This window comes from Plecotus auritus (assembly GCF_963455305.1).
Source record: "Plecotus auritus genome assembly, chromosome: 8".
NCBI lineage: Eukaryota > Metazoa > Chordata > Mammalia > Chiroptera > Vespertilionidae > Plecotus > Plecotus auritus.
The window spans coordinates 23,219,393-23,225,992 of NC_137782.1; positions in this window are offsets into that span (position 1 = coordinate 23,219,393).

Here is a 6,600-nt window from a genome sequence, read left to right on the forward strand (position 1 = left end):
CAGCGTGAAGGATGAGATCTCTGGATCCAATGGAGCAGGAAGGCCAGAGTGGTCAGGATTGGTCACTTAGCTGTAGGCCCGCCTGCTGGCACATGCAAGTATGTTCTGGAGCAGAGCCATCTCCTTGATAGTCTCTGAACTCCCAGGGGCTGGGCCCGCTGCAGATAATCGGTGTGTGTGTGGGGGGGGGGCAGGCTCCTTTTCTGGCAGCCTGCATTTCATTGGCCAGTAAGGGGGGGTAGCATTCACCCCAGGGAATAAAGGAGGTTAAGTAGCCACCATGGCTTTGGAGCAAGAGATTGCAGCCAGGTATTTAATTTGGTGGTGTAGCTAGATCACTGAATGTAAGGAATAGCAACAGAGGATCTTTCAGTGTCCAACTGATAAGCTTTATGACTGGTGGGTGGGTGATGAGAAAGTGGACCTCAAATTTGGGACTTGAGCAGGACCTGCCTCAGAAATCAGGGACAGGGGGCCTTGCAGGCAGAAGATTTTCTTTATGAGCAGGAACTTGTGCCTGCCTTTTCCAGTCTTCTGAAGGCAGGTGCAGGGCAACTAGGTGCTGGTTAAAGAACTGTGAAGAGCATCCTGAATGGTGGCAACAGGCCTCAGAAAGGAAGCCAGAGAATGGGAAGCTGGCCTGGCTACTGGGCATGAGGGAAGAGGCTGAACAGGTAGGGGAAGGCCAGATGTGAAGGGCCCTGAAGGATGCTTGAGCATGTTGTCAGGAGACCGCTTCCCTAGCCTGTTCACCCACTGGTTGGTTCCCTCCTCCCAGCTATGTTTTTTGTTTTTTTTTAACAACTCCCTCCTGTCAGGCCTTTCTGTGATGCTTGAGTCCAGCTGTGGACAAAGGGAGACTGCCTTTATGTGCTACCCGCGCCAGACAGCTTGGTGCTTCCTTACCTACTCTTCCCCCACACCCCTCACATCTGGTCAGCTGGTCCTGTCCATTCTTCCTACCAAATCTACCTGAGGCCTCTTACACATTTAAAACATGAAAAAAGAAATCACAACTCCCAGCCCTTTCCAGCCACCACCCCCTACCTTTCCATTTCACAAACAAGTACCTGGAATGAGTCATGGACACAACCCTGTCATTCCCCACCCACTGCAACTAGCTTCTCCATCTTGCCCCCAATTCCCTTCTCTATCTGACCACATTCACCAATGAAGGAGGGACCAAACCAGTAAATAGGCAGTTGACTACTATTTTTTAAACTGCTCTATTGAAGTATATTTTACATATCATAAATACACCTATTTCAAATGTACCATAATTTTTGGTAACTACTGAGTGGTGCAGACATCACTATAAATCAGTTTTTGAATATCATCTACCCAGTAAGATCTCCCCCTTCCCCTCACCTCCAACCTTCACTAGTCCTTCTCTGTAAATTATCTGTACTGGACATCTCACATAATGTGAAATTACACAATACGTGACCACCCGCTTTAAAGCACTTCTCTCTGGCTTCCACAATGCCACCTTCTGGTTTTGCTCCTACTTCTATCAGGCTGTTGCTTCTCAGTTACTCCTCTTCTCACACCTGAACGTGAAGGCTCCAGCCTAGACCCCTTTCCTGAGCTCTAGACACATTGCAAACTAATCTCTGCGGGGGTCAACCTTTTTTCTACATTTTGGTCCTTACAAAATCCCTCATATAATGGGATGCTCTCTAAACTTGTTGTGAAACAAAAAGCACTTTTTTGGAGAAAACACATTACCCTAAGATGACCTCAGCCAAGCTACTTTTGGATGGTTATAAGTAGTCCCATGACGAAATCAGTAAACAAGGAGGCAAAGAAATTGACCACACACTTAGTAATTATTTCTCACAATCCTAAGTATTACATGTAAACAAACCTCTCAACAGTCATTTTAAATAGCAATATGGTGTTGGGTTTTTTTTAGGTTTGATAATGGTACTATAGTTCTATATATAGTTTTTAAAAAACTCTTAGAAAAAACTGAAATATTTATGGATAACCTTATAGAGTTAAGATTTGTGTCAAAACATAGAAGGGGTCTGTGGGTAGTCTGACCCATTGAATACTAATATATAGCTATGGGAGAATGGAAAAGAAACCTGTTTTAATATTATACAAAAAGGCAGTCAGGCTTATTTAAAATTCCCAGTGATAGCATCACATAATGATTCAAAAAGTATTCTCTCTACAGCAATGTGGACAAATCTCAAAAACTTAATGCTGGACTTAGACACAATGGTGCATATGCTAATGATTTCAGGTATATGAAATTCTAGAATGGACAAAACTAATCTGTAGTAACTGAAAGTAGATTAGTGATGGCCAAATGGGGGGCAGGGGAAATGTTCTACATCTTGATTGGATGGTATACATTTACCAAAGCTCACCAAATTTTACACTTAAAATGGATGCATTTGCCCTAACCGGTTTGGCTCAGTGGATAGAGCATCGGCCTGTGGACTCAAGGGTCCCAGGTTCAGTTCCAGTCAAGGGCATGTACCTTGGTTGTGGGCACATCCCCAGTAGGGGGTGTGCAGGAGGCAGGTGATTGATGTTTCTCTCTCATCCATGTTTCTAACTTTCCCTCTCCCTTCCTCTCTGTAAAAAATCAATAAAATATATTTAAAAAAATAAAGTGGATGCATTTTATTATAGGTAAATTATTTCTCAGTAAAGTTGGTTTTTCAAAAGTGCTCTCTCTCAACTTAAAAGGCAGCAAAGTGATGTGCTTTCAGAAATTATATTAGATGACTCAAAAAGTGGCTCTAGTGATTTCTACAAAGAAATGAAAGATTCATGTAAAGAGTTTGAACATTATTACTGCAAAAGTAAGAGTCAAGAAAGTAACATTCACAAGTTAATATATTGTTTTAAATAATATGTGATTTAAGATATGTATGTGTAACTAAATAAACTTATTATGTGGTCATTTGAATCACAGAACACCTGAAGTGACATTTTTGGGAAAACGAGTGGTCACCTTATATTTGGACCTGCCATATATTCAGGCATATACGCTGTCTCTCATTTTGCTCCAACCCCACAGCCATCAAAGGGCTAGGTCAGGTAAGATCTGTGTCCCTTCTCAAGGTCCCAGCGGTCTTTATCACAATGAATTGTCCTGTTTGGCATTTCTGTGACCCCTACTGGAGTGGGAACTTGGTCTGATCCATCTCTGCTGTGTTACTGCTATAGAGGAAGCACCAAGAGTATTTGTTAGGAGAAAAGCAGAAAAATAGGTCTGCCCTGGCCTGGGCCAGTGGCTAGCAAGGGCTCTCCCCTTCTCTTCCTTTAGTGAAGCAATTACATACACCTGCCACCTCCCTGAAGAAGGTCTATCTGGAGCCCAGCTCTCCTGCCTCTCTGGGTCCCAGTATAGAGACCCATCAGCAGAGGCAACGAAGGGTCTGCAGAGAGCAGAGTCCATGGAAGTGGCTGGGCCAGGCCTCGTTTTGCCCTGAATGACAGAAAACATGAGGTTCTTAAGGGGCTGAGAGTACATTCCAGGTGAGGAGGAAAGCAGGAGGACATCACCTAAGAAGTGTGAGGTCCCACGACTAAGTAGGAGGCATAGATAATGGGGCCAGAGGTCAAGGAGCCTAGACCAAAGGTGGGGAGGAGCTCAAGGTGCACTGAGGTGAGTACTTAGTAAGTACTGGCTGTACACCGAGGTGCAGGCGGTCTCACAAACCCTTGAGAAGGGCTGGTTAGACATATAAGAAACTACTGAGTAAAATTTAAAGAATAGTTTAAAGAAAAGGGATAAAGTTTTATGTATGGATCAAATTAGACACTGCCAATCTATAAATCAATGGTGGAAGGGGCTCCACTAAGCTATACTGTTATATCTTCTATATTTATTCAAGGTTATTACCAGAAACAAACTGGCAGCATTTGCTGTAATTTGTTGAGAGCATTCTCCACTATTTCAAACAAACAAGTGTCCATATGAGAAACTTATAGTTTATCCCTAGGAAAATTTTCCCCCCTAAGTTACCAGTTATCAGAATAGAAAGAATTTTTGCTTTGGCTACGAGGAAGCTCAGCTACATCGGATTGTCAGTCACAGCTGAGTTAACCCCTATTGACCATACTATAGTTCTTTTATAACTGCAAATCCTGTTTCTGTACTGCAATATTTTCATCCTTTGTTTTAAGTACCCTAAACTTTTAAAGGGCTGGAAAAGAATACATTGGTGGTGGGCACAGTGATGTGTGCCACCCAGATTCCCCAACAAGGAAGCACTTGTTGCCCCAACTGCTGAGAGAGCTGTCAGCTCCCTAAGGTCACCTCAGCAGCAGAGAGCCATTTGACCAGGGCTCCCTGGGGACTGGCCTGCATCACAGCTTCTCCCTGTGTGTCTTCCTTCCACAGTGTTGTGTAAGTACCACGCGCTAACCAAATGCACCACTGGAGCTCCTTTCCACAGTGCTGATCCCAACCAAGGGCACTCCCTAATAAACATTCTGCACACTAACCTCTGTAGAATCTGCTTCCCAAAGAAACCCAACCTGTGACAGTGCTTCACCAAATAACTAAAAATAGAAAACATCAGCAGGTGTGGGTATAATGCAAAGGGGTGAGGATATACAATAGAATGTTCATACCTACATGGGAGTAACACAGAATTGACTCGAGCCAGGCTGCCTGGGTTTGAATCCCATCTCTGCCACCTCCTAGCTGTGTTTTCATGGACATGTCTCTCTGTGCCGTGGGTTTCATCTGTAGAATGGGGATAATGAGAGTACTTACCTCAATGAGGATAAATGAGACAATGTGAGTAAAGCAGTTACATTAGGCTTACTATATGCTAAGCACTGTTCTAAATGTTTAGTAAATGAGTACCTGGGAGGTCAGGCCCACAACGCCAGAGGGTCATGTGTGCTGAGACACCTCCCCAGACCTCAGGCACAGGTATTGGTGGGGGCCGGGCATATTGAAGCATGAGTGTTGGCAGAAACAGGCCCATGCAGGACTAGCCTGGGTGATGTCACAGGCATGTGCCTTGAGTGGGTGCTAAGCTGCTCCCTCCTAGCCAGCGCAGCTGCACGCATTGCCAATGACACCCACGTACCCATATACTAGCCTATGCTGAGCTGGGGAAAGCCCATATCAGCCACACCCTTTGTGCGCCCTGATTTTCCTGAACCTCCATTGGTGGAGGGAGGCACCTGAGGCCTGGGATGCTGGCTCAGAAGTCCCAGGAGGAAGTGGGGCCCTGTTTCCTGAAGGAGGGCCTGGCAGCAGACTGAAAATATGAGCTTCTGTTGGCAGGCATTTCTTAAGCCCCTGGGGGCCCGGCCCCAGAGACAAAAACACAAGCAAAAGCAAGGAAGCATGAGCTGCATTATGAAGCTTCAGAAAATAGAAAAGTTGATTTTAAAAGTACATCACAGTCCACAGGCTGCCCAAGTTGGCATAAGAAGCCCACGTTGGCATAAGCTCATGGAGAGCTGCAGCACTTAGGAGGAGTCCTCCTAGAAAAATGGACAAAGTCAGATAGGAGGGAGGCTTCCCATTCAGCCCGCACCTGTCTTCCTCACTTCAAATGCTCTCCAAATGCTCCCGCATACTTAGTAAACGCTCGCCTTCTTTCTATTCCTCAACCCACTAAGCGCTTTCTAACCTCAGGGCCTTTGTACATGCTGTTACCTCTAGAAAGTACTTTCTTACTCCTAAAAATTCACCTGACCATCTACTCACATTCTTTGGGCCTTTGTTCAGTCCTAGAGAGGTACTCGTTACCTACTAGATCTGAAGTAGGGCTCTCTGATGTTTATCTCATAGGCCTCTGTTCGTTTCATTCCAATTTACCTTACATAACAAGTGTTTATCTGTTTAATGCCTATGAATTCCTAGAGGGCTGGTGCTGGGTTTCTCTTGTTCTCCCAACTCATGCCGCCAACGGCCGCACAGGGAAGCTCAGGGGCTGCAAACAGGGGCAGCACCATCTTAAGCCCAAGCTAGCATAAGCCATACTTTATGAGCACTCATGTTTTCTGAGTTCCATGTGCCCTGGGCCAGCCATGCCCAAGGCCTCCCCTCACCTACACTGACTAGCCAGCTAGCCTCCATGCCCACTGACTATTGACCTACTTAAGCCAGTGGCTCTCTTTGAGGCAGCAAATGCATGGAGTCAGACAGACTTGGGTTCAAAACACCACTTGTTAGTTGTGGCCTTAGGGCAAGTTACAGAACTCTGAATCTGAGTTTCCTCATTATTAAACTGGGGACAATAATCCCTGATTAGAAGGTAATTATGAGGATCAGGTGTGACACGTGTAAGCACTGTTGCACTGGGTCCGGCATTAGGTCAACTTCAGTTCCCTCCCTCCCACTTTAAAGGCTTGTCACTAGGTGGCAGTCCATCTCAACAGCTTGCCTCCCCCTCAGGTGGCTGAAGCCTCCTAGCACCAGGCACTGGACCTCAGGCTGAATACTCAGCTTCCTGAGGGGCTGCATTCGAGGGGAAAAAACACACATACACACACATTGCTACAACAAGACAAAGAGGCAGCTCAACACCATCAACACCCAGCTGGGTGGGCTGCCTGAGCAGTCACTGCTACACACTCACAAATTCCAGGAAACCTGGATCTTTCTCTGGC